A 15,585-nucleotide genomic window follows, 5' to 3' on the forward strand; every position below is an offset into this window, starting at 1 on the left:
TCCACGGGATCTTCCCAATCCAGGAATTGAACTGGGGTCTCCTGCATTGCAGGTGGATTCTTTACCATCTGAGCCACCAGGGACTCAGCTATACATATACATGTAATCCATTCTCCTCCAAACTCTCCTCCCATCCAGCCTGCCACATAATACTGAATAGTGTTCTCTGTGCTGTACAGTAGGTCCTTGTTGGTTATCCATTTTAAATACAGCAGTGTATACCTGTCGATCTCAAACCCCCTAAGTCCACTCTCCTATCCTCAACTCTTTGTCTACTCCATCCTCAGGTTACAGTCTGAGAGGACACAGGTAATTCATTTGGAGAAACAGCTATGAGAACAGGAGCAAGAAAGAGAACAGGAGATAGTGAGAGCCAAAAGTTTTGATCATCTAGAGACCGTGAAGCCAGATTCTCTCCTGGACTTTTCAATAACATGAACCAATTTTCTTTCTGATTAAACTTGTTTCACTGTGTTTTTATCACTTGAGATCAAGAGTAGTGACCAGTGTTTCATGCTTCAGATTTTGCCCTCCTTGCCTCAGTGAAACTAATCTTTTCAGCCTGCCCTCTTATTGGGAGGTTTCTTCCATTGCCAAGCAGCTCAATATTTCTGAACCCCTGGGGTAAACTTTCAAGGAGCAGATAACTTCCAAATTAAACACTTCCACTCTGCTCTGCATTCCAAGCCTGGGTCAGTGAGAAGCCTGGAGAGCTGACAGCAGAAGTTACTGCTTGCCAGCCGCAGGGCCTCAGACTTGTTGATTCAGAGTCTAGGGTGGACTCTGCAGCTTTGGGACGGACAAAGGATAATTTCGCACTACCCGTGGGCACTGACAAAGACAAAACACCTGTGTGCTATTTTGTTGAGAATGAAAAAAATAGCTAAGGGTGATACTGATGTTGGACTTCTTTGGGAAAAATAAAATAGCCTATCCTCTTAAGGAAGTTATACAGCATTTTGTTGCAAGGAGAGATAAGAAAGGCTTCCTCAGCGATCAATGCAAAGAAATAGAGGAAAACAACAGAATGGGAAAGACTAGGGATATCTTCAAAAAAATTAGAGATACCAAGGGAACATTTCATGCAAAGATGAGCTCAATAAAGGACAGAAATGGTATGGACCTAACAGAAGCAGAAGATATTAAGAAGAGGTGGCAAGAATACACAGAAGAACTGTTCAAAAAAGATCTTCATGACTGAGATAATCACAATGGTGTGATCAGTCACCTAGAGCCAGACATCCTGGAATGTGAAGTCAAGTGGGCCTTAGAAAGCATCACTACAAACAAAGTTAGTGGAGGTGATGGAATTCCAGTTGAGCTATTTCAAATCTTGAAAGATGATGCTGTGAAAGTGCTGCACTCAATATGCCAGCAAATTTGGAAAACTCAGCAGTGGCCACAGGACTGGAAAAGGTCAGTTTTCATTCCAATCCCAAAGAAAGGCAATGCCAAAGAATGCCCAAACTATCACACAATTGCACTCATCTCACACGCTAGTAAAATAATACTCAAAATTCTCCAAGCCAGGCTTCAGCAATACGTGAACCGTGAACTTCCTGATGTTCCAGCTGGTTTTAGAAAAGGCAGAGGAACCAGAGATCAAATTGCCAACATCTGCTGGATCATGGAAAAAGCAAGAGAGTTCCAGAAAAACATCTATTTCTGCTTTATTGACTATGCCAAAGCCTTTGACTGTGTGGATCATAATAAACTGTGGAAAATTCTTCAAGAGATGGGAATACCAGACCACCTGACCTGCCTCTTGAGAAACCTGTATGCAGGTCAGGAAGCAACAGTTAGAACTGGACATGGAACAACAGACTGGTTCCAAATAGGAAAAGGAGTACGTCAAGGCTGTATATTGTCACCCTGCTTATTTAACTTATATGTAGAGGACATCATGCAAAATGCTGGGCCGGGTGAAGCACAGCTGGAATCAAAATTGCCATGAGAAATATCAATAGCCTCAGATATGCAGATGACACCACTCTTATGGCAGAAAGCGAAGAACTAAAAAGCCTCTTGATGAAGGTGAAAGACGAGAATGACAAGATCGGCTTAAAGCTCAACATTCAGAAAATGAAGATCATGGCATCTGGTCCCATTACTTCATGGGAAATAGATGGGGAAACAGTGGAAACAGTGTCAGAGTTTATTTTTTTGGGCTCCAAAATCACTGCAGATGGTGACTGCAGCCATGAAATGAAAGACGCTTACTCCTTGGAAGGAAAGTTATCACCAACCTAGACAGCATATTAAAGAGCAGAGACATTATTTTGCCAATAAAGATCTGTCTAGTCAAGGCTATGGTGTTTCCAGTAGTCTTGTATGGATGTGAGAGTTGGACTGTGAAGAAAGCTGAGCGCCGAAGAATTGATGCTTTTGAACTGTGGTGTTGGAGAAGACTCTTGAGAGTCCTTTGGACTGCAAGGAGATCCAACCAGTCTATTCTAAAGGAGATCAGTCCTGGGTGTTCATTGGAAGGACTGATGTTGAAGCTGAAATTCTAATACTTTGGCCACCTGATGCAAAGAGCTGACTCATTTGAAAAGACCCTGATGCTGGGAAAGATTGAGGGCAGGAGGAGAAGGGAATGACAGAGGATGAGATGGTTGGATGGCATCACTGACTCGATGTACATGAGTTTGGGTAAACTCTGGGAGTTGGTGATGGACAGGGAGGCCTGGTGTGCTGTGGTTCACGGGGTCACAAAGAGTCGGACACGACTGAGTGACTGAACTGAAATGAACTGAATAATCAGGTAATAGCAAATTATTTTAAGTTATTAAATAACACATAACAGGATACTACTTGATAAATATTTTTAAAGCTTCTTACACACACATTACCAGCAGAAATATCAATAACCTCAGATATGCAGATGACACCACCCTTATGGCAGAAAGTGAAGAAGAACTAAAAAGCCTCTTGATGAGAGTGAAAGAGGAGAGTGAAAAAGTTGGCTTAAAGCTCAACATTCAGAAAATGAAGATCATGGCATCTGGTCCCATCACTTCATGGGAAATAGATGGGGAAACAGTGGAAACAGTGTCAGACATTATTGTTTTGGGCTTCAAAATCACTGCAGATGGTGACTTCAGCCATGAAATTAAAAGACGCTTACTCCTTGGAAGAAAAGTTATGACCAACCTAGATAGCATATTCAAAAGCAGAGACATTACTTTGCCAACAAAGGTCCGTCTAGTCAAGGCCATGGTTTTTCCAGTGGTCATGTATGGATGAGAGAGTTGGACTGTGAAGAAAGCTGAGCGCCGAAGAATTGATGCTTTTGAACTGTGGTGTTGGAGAAGACTCTTGAGAGTCCCTTGGACTGCAAGGAGATCCAACCAGTCCATTCGGAAGGAGATCAGCCCTGGGTGTTCTTTGGAAGGAATGATGCTAAAGCTGAAACTCCAGTACTTTGGCCACCTCATGCGAAGAGCTGACTCATTGGAAAAGACTCTGATGCTGGGAGGGATTAGGGGCAGGAGGAAAAGGGGATGACAGAGGATGAGATGGCTGGATGGTATCACTGACTCGATGGACATGAATTTGAGTGAACCATGGGAGATGGTGATGGACAGGGAGGCCTGGCATGCTGCGATTCATGGGGTTGCAAAGAATTGGACACGACTGAGTGACTGAACTGAACTGAACACACACATATATATTTATGGACTATTAAGATTGAATAATTTCCAAAGACTATGTACAATGTAGATTTCATTAAATTAAAGATTTTCTGGTTCCACATTCTGGTTCCACATAGTGGCTAACTATGGAGTAAAGAGTTTCACTCTCCATAAAACACACAGGAACTGTATGTACTTAGCTTACTTTGGAGATATTCCAGAATAATCCCCAAGCTGCTTTCTCTTCTGAGCTTTTGTACTAATTGCCTGTACAAACATCACTCATCATATATTTAGCATATGCTTCTTACATTTTAACTTTTTTCAAAATTTGAAGGGTATGCAAAACTTCAGACATACAAAAAATACGAATTTTGTTCATATAAGTTCCCTTATTTCTTATTTTTAATTGGTACAGACTGTTCTATTCTATATTTTCTGTTAGTATTATTTTTAAAATGATGGCCAATTGTAATATTTTACTAGTTAATCTTCCAAATCTAAATTTTTAATTCCAAACTTAATTTTCCCAATTATAATCATGCATACACAATATATCCCAATTATATAGTTAAATATAAAGCACACAATCCCAAGTTATATACACATATATGCACATGTACACATATGTGTGAACAGTATCTTCAAATAGACTGTAAACTTTCAATGGCAGACATCATGTATTTCATGTAAGTTTTTGACTCCCCAGTGCCAAAAATAGTACTTTGTACTTTGTAGGGACTCAGCAAGCAGCGTTTTAACTATAATTGTTATGATGAACATGCATCATCTTGCAGACTTAAGTAAAACATCTAATAATTCAACATTGGCATGACTTTCTCATTCTAACAGGGCTATGTCTGATGAAAGAGCAAGCAAACCCTGGCACTTCCTCTCACTGTCTCCTTAACTATCAGTTTTTCTTATAACTTCTTGGAAATTTCATTACCTCCTCGTTAGAAGAGGTATAGCTGTGAGAATTCAATTGTATAAAGAATATTAGCAAAATGGATTCATATTCCTTCAGCGTAAGGAGAGGAAAGTCTAGAAACATAAGAGGAGTAGAGGAATGGACAGTATGGTATAAGGAAAATGTAAGAGCGTTTCTTTGCCATTGTAGAATTTGTTTCTATGAGAACTCTGCTTTCTACAGCTCAGGTACCTCTGTGTCCATTGCACGATGCCTTCTCATTTCCACACTAGAAATAGCTTTTGCAAAGCACAAAGTATTTAGTGACCAAAAGTAGGACACAAGGTCTAAGCAACAGGAATATTAAGTAGGAAATATTATCAAATCATTTAGGTACCCTTTTTTGAACAGTCCCTAGTCTCGTTCTAGATAGATAAAAGAGTAAAATACATAAGAAGGAAAATAATACTACTAGTCACCTATTTTTCTCATTAAATGAGGCAATGGCAACCCACTCCAGTACTTCTGCCTGGAAAATCCCATGGACGGAGGAGCCTGGTAGGCTGCAGTCCATGGGGTTGCTAAGAGTCGGACACGACTGAGCAACTTCACTTGCACTTTTCACTTTCATGCATTGGAGAAGGAAATGGCAACCCACTCCAGTGTTCTTGCCTGGAGAATCCCAGGGACGGGGGAGCCTGGTGGGCTGCCGTCTATGGGGTTGCACAGAGTCGGACACGACTGAAGCGACTTAGCAGCAGCAGCAGCAGTTGCCAAAAATGTGGTAGGTGTATTATACAACATTTTATAGCTTAAAAATCACAACCATAAATATACCTAGAGCTGGTGCCAGCCTTTTTGGTAAAACTGGAAATCCTTCTTAGAGGAGATTAAAGGGACCTAGGAATTGTCTTAGGAGGGATAGAGGTGAAAAGACAAGTGTTTGCTTCAAAACCAACTTGAATCTCTTTTTAAATTTTTCTTAGTCTCTTGGGGGACTTCTCCAGGATTAGCTTACCTGATTTAAGATGATCTATTTTCCACTGGGTTATGTTAACTCTTGATAATTGGCTCAGTTGGTAAAGAATCTGCCTGCAATGCAGGAGACTCGAGTTTGATCCCTGGATTGGGAAGATCTCCTGGAGAAGGAAATGGCAACCCACTCCAGTATTCTTGCCTGGAACATCCCATGGACAGAGGAGCCTGGCGGGCTACAGTCCACATGGTTGCAAGAGTCAGGCATGACTTAGCGACTAAACCATCACCATCCTTCCAGTATTATCTCCCTTCTCTTCCTAATGTCTGTTCTTGGTGCTTCTTATCCAAGTACATTCCATTATTTCCCCTTCCTCTTCACCAAAACCATTAGACATCCATCTTTTGGGCTCAAAGTTGACTAATAAACTAATGGATGTTTCTGTGTTTTGTTCTGAATACTCTATTAATGATCCCATGACTATTCCAAAAGTACCCATTTCTATAACACCAGTGAAATAAAACATAATACCAACTAGGGCATAGCTTTAGACCCAATGGAAGCAAGGCAAAAGGCAGTACCAGAAGGCTGACCTGTCCTGGAACCACAGTGAAGAAGATTGGAAAGGGCTCTTGTCTTGTAGAATAGACATTCTAACTCAGAGAGGCAGAGAATAAGTAAGGAAACCAACATATATGAAAATTCCAGAAATGTCTGTGGAGAAAGTAAAGAAATACGATATGACAGTTACTGAATCACAGAGAGAAGTTCAAATTTCCCAGTCTAGGGAAAACTTTGCTAAGAAGTTTTTGGGAAGGGAATTATGAAAAAATGAGGGTTTGGGGTTTTGTTTTTTGTTATTTTTAATGAGTTCATTTTAAACTATGGCATTCTGCCCAAAACAGAATTTATCCAGACCAGTTCTGTACAGAAATTTAATGTGAGTGAGTCAGCTATACGATTTAAAGGTTTCTTGCAGCCATGTTTAAAAAAGTAAAAAAAAAAAGAAGTGAAATTTTAATAATATATGTTAAAACAATGTATCTAAAATATCATTATTTTAATGCATTTTGTTGTTGTTCCTTTGCTTAATCATGTCTGACTTTGCAACCCCATGGACTGCAGCATGCCAAGCTTCTCTGTCCTTCACCATCTTCTGGATTTTGCTCAAATTCATGTCTGTTGAGTCACTGATGCCGTACAACCATCTCATCCTCTGTTGCCCTCTTTTCCTTTTCCTTTTGCCTTCAATCTTTCCCAGCATCAGGGTCTTTTCCAATGAAGTTCTTCACATCAGCTGGCCTAAGGTATTGGAGCTTCAGCTTCAACATCAGTGCTTCCAGTGAATATTCAGGGCTGATTTCCTTTAGGATTGACTGGTTTGATCTCCTTGCAGTCTCTCAAGAGACTCTTAAGAGTTTTCTCCAGGACCACAATTCCAAAGAATCAATTCTTCAGCACTCAGCCTTCTTTATGGTCCAATTCTCATAACTACATGAAACAAATCTTGAGATATTTTATATTATTATTATTATTATTTTTGTTTGTACTAGTTTTTAAAATCGAGTTTTTAAAATTGAGTGTGGAGACTTGGAGCACATCTCCTTTTGGACTCACCACTTGTGAGCGCTCAGCAGTCCCAGGTGGTGAGTGGCTGCTACTGGACACCACAGGTCTAGACCATAGGTTGATAGAATTTGGCTGCTTGAACCAAGTTTAGAAAACCACCTGGTTTTTTTTTTAAGACTTATCAGCCAAGCATCATTTTTTTTTCTACATTTTAACATGATTAAGTGTTTTTTTAAATTTAAATTTATTTTGTATTATAGTTGATTTACAATACTGTGTTAGTTTCAGGTGTACTGAAAGTGAGTTATACACACACATAAAGCTATTCTTTTTCAGATTTTCTTTCCCATTTTGGCCATTTCAGAGTCTTAAGTTGAGCTCCCTGTGCTATACAGTAGACATGGTTAAGTTTTAAATGGTCATCTACATACTTACATATCAGCTTTGGTTTTCCCTTAAAACTTAAAATATTTAGTCTCTGGCCTTTTAAGAAAACAATTTCAGATGCTTGACATACAAAAACACAATAATTACCACAAAGACTGTTAGGCCCCAGAAAACAAGACCCATCTTATTCCATTATCTTTCCCTTATAATCAGCACAATGCCTGGAAAGAGCTGAAGCTCAACATATTTTTAAAAAATTGAATAGATTTATATAAAAATGCTTTATGTTGAACAGACTGAAAAAATGCTGAAATCTGTGAAATGATCCTTGGGGATGGAGTGCTGGAAGACCATTCTAGACAGAGTGAAGAGCATTAGCAAAGGCACTGAGGAGCAGGTCAGAAGAAATCAAGATTGGTTTCGGAAACTGAAAATAGTGGAATATGTTGGAATAGGCTGAAATGTTGAGGGCAGGACAGGCATAAAGGAACTGAGGCCCAGAGGTTGGTCTGGCATACATCTCCAAAGGACTTTTGGGCATAACAACACTTGTAGGCTTAATTCTGAAGGCTCAGATTTCAAGTTTTGCAAGGCAAAGGCAGGTGAGATGAGGCATGGGCCAGGCACAAGATGAAAGAAAATTGCTAACTAGCTTCAGTGCAAGGAATTATATGCAAGACTCAATCAGGGGGAGAAACAGAGGAAGGAGAGGGTTGGAAGAAACAACCCTCTGAAGGTACCTTAAGGTCCTTCCTATAAACCATAGCCTCTCTTATAAAACCATATATATAAAACCAAAGTCCCTCTTAGAAAACCATATATAAGAGGGACCTTATAAACTAGAGAGCCTTATTGGGCTCTCTGATAACCAGAGGAGCTGGTTTCATAAACCATCACTAAAAAACATTATCATTCTGGCTAGCTCAAAAAATTTCCAAAGTGACTACTTTGGCCGATCTGTTGGCCAATATAAAAATATTTGCCTTTCATTTCCCATCTGTACATGGCATCGTTCGGGTAGAACAACCATGAGTAAAACTTGCTCATGCATTGCTAATAATGCAATCGCAAAATCTTTACTCATAGTTAAATGTCCAGTATTAGATATTGAGTATAAATTGCTGTTGAGTAGATATTATTCAGCCAATAAAACTGCTGAGATATTTTGAAGAGAAAGACCTTTACATGATGCTATTTCCCCCAAAACACTGCAAAAATGAAAGGTGTTTTAAAGTGGTTAACAATTTTGAGAAATATTTTTTCATATTTTCCATTTGGATACATTGTATTTTTCTTTTGGAATTTTCAGCTAATTCTTTAATCTATTATAAATCTAAAGCCTTCTGACTTTCAAATATGTTTACCGACCCTTCAAGATCCTGTCTCAAGTGCTATTTCTTCTACAGAGTCTTCTGTGATCTCTTTCTATCCAAGTTGCCAAGTTGCCAGTTCTATCTATGCCAGTTCCTCACTGTGGCATGCGGGATCTAGTTCCCTGACCAGGGATCGAATCCAGGCCCCCTGCACTGAGAGCATGACATCTTAGCCACTGGACCACTAGGGAAATCCTGACCTTCTCTCTTTTCGGCAGAAAATTTAGTTGCCTATCTTACAAGAACCATAGCTTTTGAAATCTGACTAGCGTTCCTAACAAGGCTTTAATAGCAAACTTGAATTTCTGGTGGCCTTACAGCCAATCATATTTCAGGGAAAGATGCTACTACACTGAATGCCTGATGGATTCCTTCTTGGGAGAAGATAAGTGGCAGTAAATGGCTTCAAGTTTAAGCTGACACAGATAGGACTAGGGTCTCTGCAGTCCCCTGAGCATGAGCCAATGAGAAGGTTTCCTTTCCTTCTCAGCTTCCAGCTTCCGTCCTTGTTCCTAGGATGGAGTTGTGTGCTTTAGGAGTTCTGTAGGCAAGGCAGAGGCTTTGCAGAAGGGGGATGAGGAGAGAGAGCGGCATGTCTCCTTCCCAGCGAAGAACAAAGTGTTCATTCCATGAATCTTGTTGATTGCAATCTTTTGGCTGACTTCTGTTGCACTTCAGTTATAATTAACTTCCATACATTCTGTTGGGATTAGTGTCTTGTCGGCATTTCTGGAACTTAGTACAGAGAACTGGATGTAATAGCACTATTTATCTTCCATATGGGCACATTTTCGGGTGATGGATAAAGATAAGTCAAGAGCACCCACATGATTTCATCAAACTTTCATTTGTTTTTTTTTTGTTTGTTTGTTTTAAGAGAGCATAGGGCAGGCTGGTTTTTTCCCTTCTTTTGCTCAGCAGAAACAGCAAAGAGAAATGTTTAATAGAGTCAAGTATGCCCTTAAGAAATTCTTGTTGAAGAGTTTTTAGATCAATGCTCAGACGAATCCCATGCTCCCAGAAACTGACCTCCCTCTCCCTGTACATGATACCCTCTCCCTTGATGGTGGAAGCAGGTTTATTAACCTCCTTTCCCTTTGCAGTGATTCATGGCCATAGAGCGGAAAAAGCAGCTAGATGAAGTAGCCAAAGTTTTGGTTCTAGCGTTTCCTAAATGTGCAAACTTAGACAAGTCACTTTATCTCTTTGACTTTTGGTTCTTCTATCTGCAGAATGGGGTGGGATACAGGCTCCTCTGGCTGTGAAATTCACCAGGCAAGAATACTGGAGTGGGTAGCCATTCCCTTCTCCAGGGGATCTTCCTGACCCAGGGATTGAACTGAGGTCTCTTGCATTGCAGTCAGATTCTTTACCATCTGAACCACCAGGGAAGCCGGGGATTGAAATATGTACAAGTATATTGTGCATTTACTACCTGCCAGGCCCTATGCTGGACAATCTTGACACTTTATCTTGCTTATTCCCCACAGAATGAATGCAGCAAGATAGTTGTTTCCTTTTTGAAATGACAGACCTGGGATCTAGAGAGATGAGGTGACCTGTTGGAAGTCACACAACTGTGAAGTAGCAGAACTTTTGTTGGTGCCCATGTGTGACAGCCCAGGCACGTGGCTACTAGACTACACTACTTATTCTGGTTGTGAGAAAGAAGAAAGGGTGCCAGGAAGTCCATTGCAATGAATCCCACCAAAATGTGAGGCATTATCACCGAGTAACACTCAGAGTGGTTACTGCGGGCTTGGACCTACAGCAGGTAATCAGAATCAGAGTACAGGGACTTCGCTGGTAGTCCAGTGGTTAAGAATTCGCCTTGCAATGCAGGAGATGAGGGTTCCATCCCTGCTCAGGGAACTAAGATCCCACATGCCGAGGGGCAACTAAGCTCGCACACTGCAACTGCTGAGCCTGCACATCGCAACTAGAGAGGCCGTAGGACAGAACGAAGATCCCATGTGCCGCAACGAAGACCTAACACAGCCAAAAAAAAGTAAATAAGTGTAAACAAGGAACAAGAGTACAGTGTGTTTCCTGATTGCGGGCATTGTCCAAAATAAAAGCTTTGTGCTGGCCACTGACAAACGGAAGACAGTAGAATATAGGGAGAGGAATGACCCCGCCACGTTAGCCTGAAGTCCTGTCTTGGGGTCAGCACCCATCTTTCACTCCAGCATCATCTCCTACCACCCGCCCTGGTGCTCACAAGGCTACACCACTGGCCTGCTTTCCAGTTCTTCCAAGTCAAGCTCTTTCCCGCCCCAGGGCCTTTGCATTTGCTGTTCTTTCTAGGAGAGCCTTTCTACCTTTCTGTTTCCTTCCATTCTTCAGACCTCAAGCCAAATATCAACGTCATAGACGAGCCCAGATAATCCAATTACTTTATTTTTTGTTTGTCTACCTGTTAATCGTTTGGGTCTTCTGAACAGAGATCCTTATTCACTGTGCTATACTAGTGACTTGAACAGTGTTAGGCTCTTACTAGACCCCCAATAAACTAGTGCTGAGTGAAGAAATGAATGGCAGTGCTTCAGAGGAGACCAGTGAAACCTGGGTCCTGGGTCATGCTAACTTATACCCTTAAGTCCCACTGGGATTCCTACTGATCATTTCTATTTGAAGAACAAGATAATGAAATTCTCATTTCTTCACTGCTGAATAGATTTTCCTTCCTTCCTAATGTTCGCCTGCCACCCTGCTTCTGTCCTTGGAGAAGGTGTCAGTTATAGGAAAGAGTAGTAGGACCTTTGAGGTTACACAGAACTGGGGTTAAATCCTAATTCTATCATTTATAGTGTGATATTGAGTATGTCATTCAAGTTCTTTGAACCTAAGTTTCTTTATGTATAAAATATTTCAAAGGATTATTTTTGCTTAAATAAGATGTTTACAAAGCATTCGTAACAGAGTCTGGTAAATTGTTTTCTCCTTTTACCCAAGGAATTTAACTTTCCTGAAAATAAATTTTGATCTTGGAGGATTCTGCCTGTCAGTTGGTTACTGTTTAATTTGTTTTTGTTGGAGGAAACAAAGAGTAGAGGAAGAGACAATGGATGATTTTAGATGATATTATGATCTCCTGGTGGGCAAGGATTTTTGTCTGATCTCATATCAACATCACTTATACATGTTAGGCTATTAATAGGCATGGAAAAAGAGTGAGAAATTTAGGCAGTGATTTGAAAAAAAATCCTAAAAATTTTAAATCTTTTGTTTAAGGAACAAATTAAATTATTGCCCTAAAATATGAATACAACAAAGATTTTATGAAATGGTTACAACAACAAAAAAAGCTTAAGAAGCATTAACACAGCATTACTGTCCCCAGCCTTTGGGGACAGTCTTTAGATTGCAAAGGGTTGCTGTACAGTACTGGAAATCTTGGGATTAGGTAACACAAGTATATGCATATGTCCAAACTCATCAAGAGGTATAGATTACATGTGTGCAGTATTTTTATTAATTGTATCTTGATAAAACTTAAAAAAAAGAAAAAACAAACATCTAGTTTCAATGCTTTCCTGGGGTTTTCTGACATATATGGATTTCTACAAATTTCTAACACATTCAGGTTCTTTTTCGTGTATGTAATACTAGACTAGGAAGACTATTAAACAGAAAGGGTTCTTTTGTTGAAGAGAAAAAAGTGATAATCCTTCTGACATTGATCCTATAAAAACCTCAAGCCCTTGAGCATGGGGATCTTTCTCTTAGCTTAAATTAGTAGGTGAAAGAATTATATGTGATAGACATGTCTTTATATATATATATATGTACCTGTACATATATATATATAAAGGAAAATGCACATGATATATAGGTTTATAAATAAAGAACAAATATACTTAGTAGATAAAGGTTCGGAGAAGGCAATGGCACCCCACTCCAGTACTATTGCCCAGAAAATCCCATGGATGGAGGAGCCTGGTAGGCTGCAGTCCATGGGGTTGCTAAGAGTCGGACACGACTGAGCGACTTCACTTTCACTTTCCACTTTCATGCATTGGAGAAGGAAATGGCAACCCACTCCAGTGTTCTTGCCTGGAGAATCCCAGGGACGGGGGAGCCTGGTGAGCTGCAGTCCATGAGGTCGCACAGAGTCGGTCACGACTGAAGCAACTTAGTAGTAGTAGTAGATAAAGGTTATCAAATTACTGATAAGTTTCTCTAAGGTAACAGTAAATGACATTGTGAAGGACAAGCTGAGATAGTATCAACTTAGAAGATAATCAGTGACCCAGCAATCCTACTGCTGGACATATACGGAAAAAGGCATAATTCAAAAGAACACCTGTGCCCCAATGCTCATTGTAGCACTATTCACAATAGCCTGGACATAGAGGCTCCAATACTTTGGCCACCTGATGCAAAGAGCCGACTCATTAGAATAGACCCTGATGCTGCAAAGGATTGAAGGCAGGCGGAGAAGGTGGCAACAGAGGATGAGATGGTTGGATGGCATCACCCATTCAATGGGCATGAGTTTGAGCAAACTCCAGGAGATGGTGAAGGACAGGGAGGCCTGGCGTGCTGCAGTTCATGAGGTCATAAAGAGTCGGACAGGACTGAGCGATGGAACTGAACTGAACTGAAGCTACTGAGCACAAACCCACAAGGTTTGTATGTAAAAGACTCTGATGTCATAAAGAGCTTACACCAGATGTGCTAGTCCTCGTAAGTGATGATATGCTGTAGGTTTTGATATGATGAAAAAGATAAATATCCAAAGACTCATCTGGCAGCCATATACAGGATGGATTAAATTTGGGAAGGGACAGAAGAGAACCAATAATAGGCAGTTACAGTAATCCAGGTGTGGAATGATGACCGCCTAGACCTTTTTTATCCATTATGTAAAACTCATGGCAACAGTCATGTCTCTGAAGCCTAGGGCTCTGTGGTCTATGGGGTTGCAAAGAGTTGGACATGACTGAGCAACTGAACAACAACAAATGTCTGTTAACAGAAGAATGGATAAAGAAGATGTGGTACACACACACACACACACACACACACATAAATGCAATACTACTCAGCCACAAAAAGGAGTGAAATAGTGCTATTTGCAGAAACATGGATGGACCTAAAGACTGTCATAGAGAGTAAAGTAAGTCAGAAAGAGAAAAATAAATATTGTATAATATCACTTGTATGTGGAATCTAGGAAAAATGGTGCAGATGAACTTCTTTGTAAAGCAGAAAGAGAGACACAGATGTAGAGAACTTAGGGATATCAAGGGGGAAAGGCGGGGGGTGGAATGAATTGGGAGTTGGGATTGACATATAAACAATACTACGTATAAAATAATTAATGAGAACCTACTGTACAGCACAGGGAAGTCTACTCAATGCTCTCTGGTGACCTAAATGGGAACAGAATCTAAAAAAGAGGGAACACCTATATACACATAACTGATTCACTTTGCTGTAAAACAGAAACTAACATAACATCGTAAAGTAACTATATTCCAATAAAAATTAAAAACATTCTCATTTAAAACATGAAATTAAAAAAGAAGATAATCAGAACTAGTTTTCATTTGCCATAGTATTTTCTCTTGAGCAAATAATGCCAGTATTATTTTATCTCCTGTAAGTGACGGGAAAATAAATTAATATTGATGGAAAAAACACATTCATTTAAGTAAATGTCAGACAGCAAGGCCAGGTAAGGGCAAAACTGTTATTTTCAACATTTTAAACTGGGATAGGTGTCCTCTGCCCATGGTGTTGAGCTTATTCATTTTCCTAAGGTAAATTGCATTGTCTCTGCCAGGATTTCTCACTGTTTTTTTCCATTTATTCACAGGAAGTACCATTCCAATGATTTAATTACCTTATTTATAAGATGTGAAACTTTATAAGATAGATAAGAATTATAGATAAGATACCAGAGGATGAGATGGTTGGATAGCATCATTGACTCAAGGGATATGAGTTTGAGAAAATTCTGGGAGATGGTGAAGGACAGGGAAGCCTGGTATGCTGCAGTGCATGGGGTCGCAAAGAATCAGACACTACTGAGAGATGGAACAACAACAATAGATAAGATATGAACCTTTCTATCAGCTACAAGATGGACCTATGACTGATTTTTCGCTACTCAGGCCCTTGCAACTGTCATACAAAATATAACACTGTATTCTGTTAATCTATTCACCTTCCAGTTGTGAGCTTTTAGTGCTTCTAGTGCATAGACTATTTAGTTTTTTACTAAAGAGAATTAGAGCATAATCAGAAATTTAGTTTCAGAGATAAATCTTAAAGGTTAGGTCATCAGCGCAAATCTCAAAAAAAAAAAAAAAAAGACAACCACAGAAACTATTCTGTTAAAAAAATTTTGACCTGCTTTGAGAACTAAAGTGAAAGTTCTAAAATTCATCAACCCACAATCCTAACATCTCTTACATCACTCAGATGTTTTGTTGGTGGATCAATAGTTCTACATTTTCTTTACTCACTGCAAAAGCTAATGAAGTTCAGTGTCTCTTACATAAAGACAAACAGCCAAAGTAATGAAAAGATAATTATAAATAAGTAAATTACTGGAATTTAAAGGAAAACCAATTTCAGGGCATGGTGTTTCTTCAGTACAAAATTTTTGTTTGTTTGAGGTCATCTAAGACTGTGAACAGATTCAAAATGACTCAGTCCAATGTCAGAGTATTTGACATTGAAGGAAAAAAATCACTCTTTGAGCAGTCATCAGGAAATCAATTA

The sequence above is a fragment of the Bos grunniens genome, chromosome 14, assembly GCF_055505025.1.
Source record: "Bos grunniens cultivar Pamir isolate PY7600 chromosome 14, Bosgru_T2T1.0, whole genome shotgun sequence".
NCBI lineage: Eukaryota > Metazoa > Chordata > Mammalia > Artiodactyla > Bovidae > Bos > Bos grunniens.